At 27.3% G+C, this 9,930-nt stretch overlaps 1 non-coding gene across 1 annotated transcript; it reads right to left on the reverse strand.

Annotated features, from left to right (window-relative positions):
* Positions 1-6,332: 6,332 nt before the first annotated feature.
* On the reverse strand, positions 6,333-7,829 carry LOC101205034. The gene is made up of 2 exons (XR_004217730.1): positions 6,639-7,829; positions 6,333-6,557 (listed from the first exon to the last, which is right to left on the reverse strand). It is a non-coding gene; the product is annotated as an uncharacterized LOC101205034 (transcript).
* Between the last annotated feature and the right edge of the window lie 2,101 nt (positions 7,830-9,930).

Consider the following 9,930-nt stretch of genomic DNA (forward strand, 5'->3'; position numbering starts at 1 on the left):
TACATATATTTCTGAATATTTCCTACTTCTCTCTCTCTCTCTCTCTCTCTCTTCACAGCTCTCTTCACAGCTCTCTTCTTCTCTCTTTCTTTCTTTCTTCCTCTACTTTAATAAAAAAGTAGAATGAACGAAAAAGATATTATGAATTATAAAGTTGTTACTAACTTAGACATGTACATTTTAACAACACACAGACCCATAAAATACAACATCCTCCTTTTCTAACTTTTATCATCATCGTCAATCTCAAGATATATTAAATGAAGTGATTAAAAAAAATGACGCAATAACAAAAATTGATCTAAACTAATTAACAATAGCAATTAGACATTTTATAATTGATCATCGACTAATTAATCTAATTATTTAAATTGACAATTTGATTCAACTAAACTAATCTAATTGTTTAAATGGAGAAATTGATTATATTAATACGATCTGAAGATAACAAATCTAATGTTTGAAAGATTTTTCGCCGCTAAGATTGGAACTCAGGAATTTAAAAAAAAAAGAAAACCCTAAACATGAAAAGCACAACCATTATGATGGAGCTGTTTTTCATTTTTTTCATTTTTTCTTTTTTAGTTTCCAAATGTAGAAAGTTCCTAAGAGGTAATGGACAAGGGTGGGCTTTATTTTATTTGAGATCTCATTTCTTATTATCGAAATTAAATAAACATATATATTATATATTTATTTACTTCCTCTTCAGGTTTTGTACATATAAATAATTATAAATGTGTGAGTCATATAATGGGGGCTGATCATTTACAATTTTTTAAGTAATCCAATAGCTTGCCATCACATGAAACCCGTTTCATGAATACATATAATATATAAATAATTCAACTCACCCAGAGTTATAATTAACCATGGTTAATCTTTTATATATTCTAGGTTAATCTTCCAATCTCTCAAAGTTTTCACGTAATTGGAAGAAAACATTACATTAAACCATATCCATAATGTGAACTCATCACCAAATAAAAGTCTATTAGCGTGATATAGTCTACCATTAATAGCTTTTGTTATAATTGTAATGTTTATAAAATTTTGTTATTATGCACTCAAACATTAAGTATTAAGTTTAGAGGTGATACCTATTATAATTACCTTTTTCTTCTTCTTATTATTATTTTAAAGCATTTTATTACAGTAAAGACACGGTGTTTGAGAATTATGTATATGTTGAAGGCTAGGTCTAAAGTCCACAAGCAGACTACACCCAAAATGTAGCTAGAAATACCAGTGCCTCAAGGTTTTGGCTAACCAATGTTTGGCCCTAGTTGGTAAAAATGAGTCGACTCAGATGCCGTTTTCACACCCTACGACAACCTCAAGCAACTAGAACAACTCACATTGTCACATATCCCCAAAATTGAAGAACGGGAGGAGATACAATCTCCAAACCTTGTTCCACACATCTCAAAAGCCTAAAACCCTTTCTCCAAAAATACAGTATCAATGGAGTTTCAAATTTAAAAATGCAAATGAAAAGGTTAAATAAATTCAAAATATGTGGGAAAATAATCAAAATTCATATATACAGGAATCAACAACGAAATACAACAATGGGAGATTACAAATTCACAACAATATAAAAATACAATTAAATTCAGAATATAAAGCATACATGTACAGATACCTAAATTTTATTAACAATCTAGAAAAAAAAAAAAAAGTAAGAGATGGAACTTGATTTGAATATAGAGAAACTGAAACACAAGTTCACTGGTGGATTAACTTCTACAATTTTTGTTATATACATACGTAATATAAAGAGAATAAAGTTGGGTGAGAGTTTGATCTCCTACCCCATGCTAAATACAGTCATGTATGTATGTATGTATATATGTATATATATATAAATCTTTATTGAAATTTAATAATTGAAATAGATGAGAACTATTTGAAGTTGATTGTTTAAAGTTGTGGGTTGTTCATAGTGTGAATATAATCAGAGGCATAGTATATGTTGAAAATATAACAAATTAACGCAAGGTTTATAATAATAATTAAGGCCAAAGTGTAAAACCAATTAGTCTCATATAAGTGTGTACTAAGTGATGGGGCGACGACAAGTCTCACGGCCAATTTAGTTCATTGGTGATGTTCACATGACGTAATTAAGCTACGAAATTCATATATGAACCCTAATATTTGTATTTCTAATTTTATTTCTTATAGCATTTTGGAATACACTAAGGACATTTACATTCATGGTTATAATTTAGTAATAAAAATTTAGAGTCTCAAATGATTCTATTTTTAGACTTTTGTTTGATCTCTTGCTATTTTTAAAGCTCAATATCAAAGGGCAAGAATTAAAATTAAATAAAACAAAATAGATGAGTTAATTAGTATTTATTTATATGCTTGATAACCTGTAAATCTAAAACTTGTTTACTTGAATTATCGCACACATCTTTATTTAAAGCTCACTTAATTAAATGATAGATCTTCTTTTAGAGTTACAATCAACCATAGTCTTTTAGTAATAGTTCGAATAATTGAATTATTTTTTTAAAAACATTAAATTAATATTTTATATTTATATAACTAAACCCTCCTTTATTATTATTATTATGAAAACTCTTTTTAACACACAAAATGTCGAAATTATTTTAACAAAATAAATTAAAATGATTAGTTTAATTAAGTTAAAAAGTAAAAGTTGCATCATACAATTACCCTTCTAATTATTAATCGGACAATCCTGGAAACACACACAGGTATTAAAATTTGACTACAAAATTTAAATAAAATGTGGAGGAAAGTATTATTATGTATATATATAATTATGAATTAAGATAATTTGAAAAACGTGATGATTTTATAAGTCAAAGGCGTTGGAAGTTGGAAGGCCCAACAGAAGCTTCCTTTCCTCCACCGCACCCTCTCATTAAATCAACAAACAAAATTTGCCATCTCATATATATTCTTTTTTCTCCCCCACAAAAAGAGAAAAAACTAAATATACTTTTTCAGAAATTACTAAGCTTATTCGTTTCGGGAACTCAAACTTAGCAGGAGTGATGATGGGATCTTATACAAAACTCTGAGCAACTTTTATTATATTCCAAGTGCCTGTTTTAAAATCAACCCTAATTTTAAACTCATGGGCTGAATTGTATTTACTTGGGATTGGATTTCAATTTTTTGTTCCACTTCTAAGCAAATGTTTTTGTACTGAGGTTGTGCCATTGGAGCTAATTATAATCTCAGTTTCTCTTAGTTTTTTTGAATTCAAATAATAGATATAAAATACTCTACAACTCTTCCTAATTGGTTTTGTCTCCTACATTTTTATAGTCTACATATTTTATGTATACAAAAAACATCTTAGCTTTTCTTATGAGATTTTTTTGCTCTCCTTTAATTTTCTTACAGTTAATTTAATACGACTTATAAGTGGGGGATGGACTTGTCACTTCCAGCCTGGGGCTGTGCCCCTCCATTTCCTTTACTGTATATGTACATATATCCCTCACCTCTTTTTCTTTTCCTTTTTCAATTCTTTTTAAATATGCGTATTAGTTTTTTTTAACATATTTACCTGATTTATTTTCAAATTTTTAACTGTTAAAAGTCTCTTTTTCAAATTTGTATACATAGGTGTCTTTCTAAAACTAATCAAAATTTGAGATATTTTCAATATAGCAAAATAAAATAAAATATAACAAAAAAAAATTTAATTTGATCAATATAGACAATAAATACTAATTTCACATTTTGTCCAGAACAAACAAGTTCTTCTGAGAATAGAAACAAGTTTCTGTTTTTTCTCCTTTTTCTTCCTTTGATAAAAATAGAAAATTAAATATACAAATAATCTTAAAACCATTAATAAGCTTATAAAAGAACAATTGTGGTTCTCATTTTCTTAACTCTGACAAGTGACAACAATTAATATCTAATATGATAGAAATTGATAAGAGGTTCACAGCTCATTTTAATTTTATTGGCATTACAAACTATCGTTTTTAATTTAATTTAGTACCAAGGGGGAAATTAATTAAATGCTATATATGATTCCAAACATTATGTTTAATGGATTTGATTCCAAGATAATGATGTGATGGTCAATTCCAACTAAATAAAAGAGAGAAAAGTTTTTTTTTCTTGTTTTGCAAATTTCCTAATTAATTATATGAATCTTAATAATCAGTATAGCCCCATTCCAAACATTATTATGATATTAACAAGTTGAACCCAATAGCCAAAACAATAACTTGTCCTAACCAAATGATTAAGTCGTGGCATCAACGTCATTGGCTAATCATGGTTTTATCAACTTTATTCAGATATTGCTTTTAAATAATTCTTTCACGTACTCATTAGTATAAATGAAAATTAAACTGTTAAGTCCCTCTTCCTTCTTTTTCTTTTACTAATTATTTTTAAGGTTATAATACATTTTTTTCTCTTCAAACTAAAATAATAATTAAGTCTAATATATTTTTAAATATGTTAGATTTTAGTTTATAAATTTTAGTAGAGCAATGATTTAGGTTTTATATATTTTACAATTTATAGTGAATAGAGTATGCTTTAATGAAATTTCATGTGTAGATTGAAAAATTCATAAATCAAATTTATTAAGAACTATTTGCTCTATGTAACAAAAAAAAATTGAAGTTTAATTTTAATGAGATTTTTTTTATAATAGGAACTAAATTGTTACTCAATGTAAATTATAGCAATTAATTAAAGTAGTTCAAGGCCAAATTTTTACCAACAAAATTGTTAGTTTTGTGATAGTTTAGATACAAAATATTTTTTTAAGAAAACATAATATGGTGTGTAGAGGATAATGAAAAATATAATTGAAATTATCTGTCTCAATTCTCAACATGTTTGGTTTATGTTTGGCAAATGACAATTAAAACTTTCAATATTTCTTTCCTTAGAATGATTAGAGACGCAAATTAATTATGCAAGGACTTTAAAAAGGGATCAAAATCTATTAAACACATCTACAATAAATATGAAACATAAATAAAAAAGGAATAAGTTTAGATTTTTGTTCCAATTATGTGATACGGTAGCTCTAACAAATCCTATATAACAACAACAACAATAATACATTTCTCACACATTCCAATATATATAATTAGTTTCTCTCTCTCTCTCTAGATTTTGATAATCTATTCAATTAGATGCTAATTAATCGAAATCCAATTGAAATTAAATAATCATGTACTATATATTCCCTAAATTCAGAAAAGACAAGCACACGGTGCGAGGAAAAAGAAAATAAAGTGTATATGTGGTATTATATGTAAACAAATATTTATATAAATACATCAGCAATTAATTCATAAATTCAAGGAATTAATAAAACCCAGAAATAAAAAGAAAATATATAAATATGATTAAGAAGTTAAAGTTGGATATTTCTATGTGATTGAGAGATCTCTCTTGACATGATCTTCGCAGATAGCAACTTTAGAGAGAAACTATTAATTAATTATGAAACTTTGTCCAATATTGGAGCTCTAATAAAATAGGTTGATGTTTAAAAAATAATACAAATAAATAAAGAACTAAAATTAGGGTTGAGAAAGGTGATTGCTTTGGCATTAAGACAAAAACTTAATTTCAATTTTTTTTTTTTTTTTTTTTTTTTTATAAAAAAAATGTAGTTAAATTTTAGAGTTTGGTTGGGACATTTGTATTATGTGTATAAGGAAATTTAAGGTCCTAATGTTATATTAAAGTTTGAAATGTCATGTTGGTCTAAATTAGGTTAAACTCCCAATTATTGGAGATTGCCATATCTCTATATCCAAAGTCAAAGGTCTTAGCTAGTTTTGTGATGTGTTATGTGCTTTGTTCCTATATTCTTTTAACACAAATTTTATGTAAGATGATTTTTTGGATAATAATGTTCCTAAACATCCTCAAAAGGTTTTTGATTAATATTGAGAAAGAGATAGATATACTTCATTAGCCATGCAAAGAAACAAGCTATTAATCTATAAATTAGAACCACAATATCTAATAAAGCTTAGATCTAGTAGGAACAAAAGTACAATCATTGATATTCCATCATCTCAAATCTAAACGTAGTTTCTAGGGGTTGTTTGCAAAATTTCCATATTCCTTTTCAAATGATAGCTTCCCTTGACCTTTGTGTAAACTCAAATTTTAACATTTGAAAAGTTTTTCGATATTTGTGTTATGTAGACACCATCGTATGTGTTGGTATACTATCAATATTTGAATATAGATACCTTAAGAATGTTACTCTCCTCTCTCACGCTCTATATCTTATTCATACAAACATGCATTTGATCATCTACCAAAATTACACACCACAACACAGCACATACAACTTTTAACTCTTTGTTATAAATATATTAATTATGTAATCCTAATGCCAACAATATAATCTTTTCAACGCATTATCCATTGTCATTCATATGGAATTAAGCTATATATTAATATTTTTTGTGCATATATATTGATATATTAAAATCCTATATGAACTCGATCAAAGTCTCTCTTAGCTTCTTCCCGAGATCCATAGGTGTCATGCAAAAACCAGCCTCCATCTACAACAAATTAACCAAACATTATTATTTATAACCAATCAAATTTATCCAAAAATTAACAATGGTTAATTTTTTTTTCACCTCGGCAATAATGGTTATGTCAAGTCTGGATTGACCAAATGGAAAAACGCAGCTATTCACAATTGTAAGCTTAAGCTTCTCTATTTCGCTTACTATGCTCGTATAACATCCTTTGTGTTTCTTGCAATGAATTCTTACCAAAACATCCTTCTCCAAAACTCTTGTTTCTATTGTAGGAACTGATCGAACCGAAAACCTGCCACCATTCTCATCCAATGAAAAGGTTTCGTTATCAAAGTCGGAGTCGAGATTGATTGTTTTCACAAACACGACTGATTTAATTACTCTCTTCTGCTCCTTTTCTTTTTCCTCAGCCCATTTGAGACGTTCTTGAAGCTCTTTCACAAACTTGATAGCTCCACCAAGCACCGAAGCTTTGTCCCTCTTTCACCAAAAATATATTCTTTCATTTGTATCTATTTAGATATCCTTTTCCAAAGTTTATTCATTATATATTATTTTTCTTTTAGTCCTTTGATATATATATATATATATATCAATATAGCAAATGAAATAAATCTAATTGTAGTTAAATCATCTAGAATTAAAAAAATGTAACATAACAAAACTATAGCAACCAATAAACCCTATCATTTACTTGTTAGCACCTCATAAAGGATGAGGAAGATAATACTATACAAAAGAACCTCTTTCTACATTTAAACAAAATAAAAACACCTAGAGAGGATGTAAAAGCTGCAATAGCATGAATAGTTTTAATTTGTTCTACTGTTTAAAAACGCGTAAAAAAAAAAAAAAACCAAAACTTTAATATGTTTTTCCCTCAGATGAGTAATCCTAATTCAGAAAAATAAATCTCCCTAACGAGCAGGATTAATAATAACCTCTCCCTCAAGTGAAAGTGAGGGGTTAAGCTTGGAGCACTCTTATAGCTCAAACGCTTTCAAACCCTCCACTGAAACCTCAACTTGGAGAACTGTATGACCATCGTGATCCTGAAAGATCCACTTAAGCCCGCCGGCCACCATGGAGGACATTAACCCTTTTTTGTTCTTAGCAATTAGAGTGTTTTTTGTTTTTTTTTCACAATTATTTCTTGGAAGTTCTACTAATCTCTATCTGTATATGCAATAAATGCAAAATTCAATCATATTAGAAAATATAAAGAAATTATGTCCTAACAGATACCAACCCTAATTATAAATAAACTAATTAAAGATCAAAGAAATAAAATACATATATAAGAGGGAAACTAAAGTTTAATTAGTTAAAAACACCTACCTTAATGAGGCCGGGGATGAGAGCTGAAAGAGCAATAAAGTTTTGTCTTATCTTTTCTCTTCTTCTTCTCTCAGCTATAACATGTTCTGAATTATTATTATTATGATTATGATTTGGAAGCTGACCCATTATTATTGTTGAACAATAATCCTTCTTAATTTCATGCTCTTCTTCTTCAAATCCAATTAAATTCCCATAATCATCAAACTTATAATTCTCAATTTCACCTGAATAATCCCCAAATGAAATCAACTGGCCGGAACTTCTCGAATTATTGACTTTTTCCATCGCCGGAAAATTCAGCTCATCCAGTGTATAATCATGAGGGTATTTCTTCATCCTCTCGTATTCATATGAACACTCCATCATTTCCTATAATTAAAAAAAAAAAATCCATTAATTCAATTCCAAATATTATTAAGAGCACATATATTAATTATTAAAATCAATAAGCATCAAGAATTTAATTAATTTAGCTTACTAGTTCGGATAACCATTTGGCCGATGAGATTTCCATCAAAGAAACGATAAGTATTATTATTTTTGCTTTCAACTGAGGGAAAAAAATGGAGGAATTGAAGTTGACATTCGAGCATATCACTCTATTTATTATATAGATTTAAAAAAAAAAAGAATAAAATAAAGGATATATATATATACAACATATGAACAAATTGAAGGCCAAGACTATGATATATATGGAAATAACAAATTTAATTTGTTATACCTTTGACTTAAAATGAATGAAGTGATTATTATTTTTGCTAATATATTAGGAAAATTGAACTATACATTTGGAGGCTCTTTCTAAGACTTATATTGAGGTTTTGGGGAACTTTTCTTTTTATACTTATCGTTTTAATGCAGGAATTATTTAAACTTTTTTTTAGGCATAAAAGTTGAATCACCATCCATCTCTCCTTCAACCAACCAAAAAATTGGAAATTTGATGAATTGATTCACACTATTTCCTAAAAAAGAAGAAAATTATAAATAAAAGGATGATAATGGTGGGGAAACCAAAATAGTTTCTTCTGACTAAATATGGCATTTCGAAGCATATAATTATATCATTGCTCTCTCAAAAGAACATGCAATCATACAACCATTTTTTTTTAAAGTTCAAAAGAAAAAGACGAAACTGGGAGCATATTTATGTTGTAAAAGTCTAAAGTTTAACAGAGCAAACTTTTTAAAGTTAAATTAATATTTCTATACTAATCATTTTTATATATTTTATAAATTAGAAAGTTTCTATCTTATGTTGTTTTCCATATCTATGTTATGTTAGTTATCTTATTTATTTTGACTTAACTGTGCTCACTCTATTATTCAAGTTGTATTTTAGATCTAAAAAATACTTTAGTAAATTATAGAATACACACATATATTCCACTTCTTATCACTCACACCAAAAATTAATTAAAAAAATTATATATATATATAAATTTAGTGCATAAAGATAGACGATATGTTGAATGCACATCACATGTTTTTCTTTAGACTATCAATTTTATAAAACAAACAAATTTTCACTTTGAAAAATTAATGTAATCTGCAAAATAATAGTGAGAAAAATGTATTACATCTCTATTAATTTGTATCAATTAAAATTCTTTAACAACTATTAAATTAGATCCTTTTGGTTGTGATTCAATTTTATTAATTAAAATATAATCGATCCAAGTTTACATAAATTTTAAAAAATAAGTAAGGAGGAGAAGTTATCTTTTGGTCTTAATTAAATTAAATCTATTGGTGTCGTTATATCGAAGAAAACTGATTGTTGTGTGAATGAGAAGATTGAAGAAAAGAAACTACGGCTTGGCATCAAGACCTTTAAAATAATATAAGAGGATAAGTAGACGAATGTTTTTAAATGTTAACAATAATTTGTACGAAAATTTATAAAATTGAGATCCATCAAAATATTTTAAGTTAAAATGAATTTTTTTAAAGGTACATGAATACTGCATCCAAAATGTAATTTTCAGTGATTGTGCATATATATAAAGGAAATTTTTTATGAGGGATTTTCTTTGTTCAGTTT

This window comes from Cucumis sativus, chromosome 6 (assembly GCF_000004075.3).
Source record: "Cucumis sativus cultivar 9930 chromosome 6, Cucumber_9930_V3, whole genome shotgun sequence".
In the NCBI taxonomy this organism is placed as follows: domain Eukaryota; kingdom Viridiplantae; phylum Streptophyta; class Magnoliopsida; order Cucurbitales; family Cucurbitaceae; genus Cucumis; species Cucumis sativus.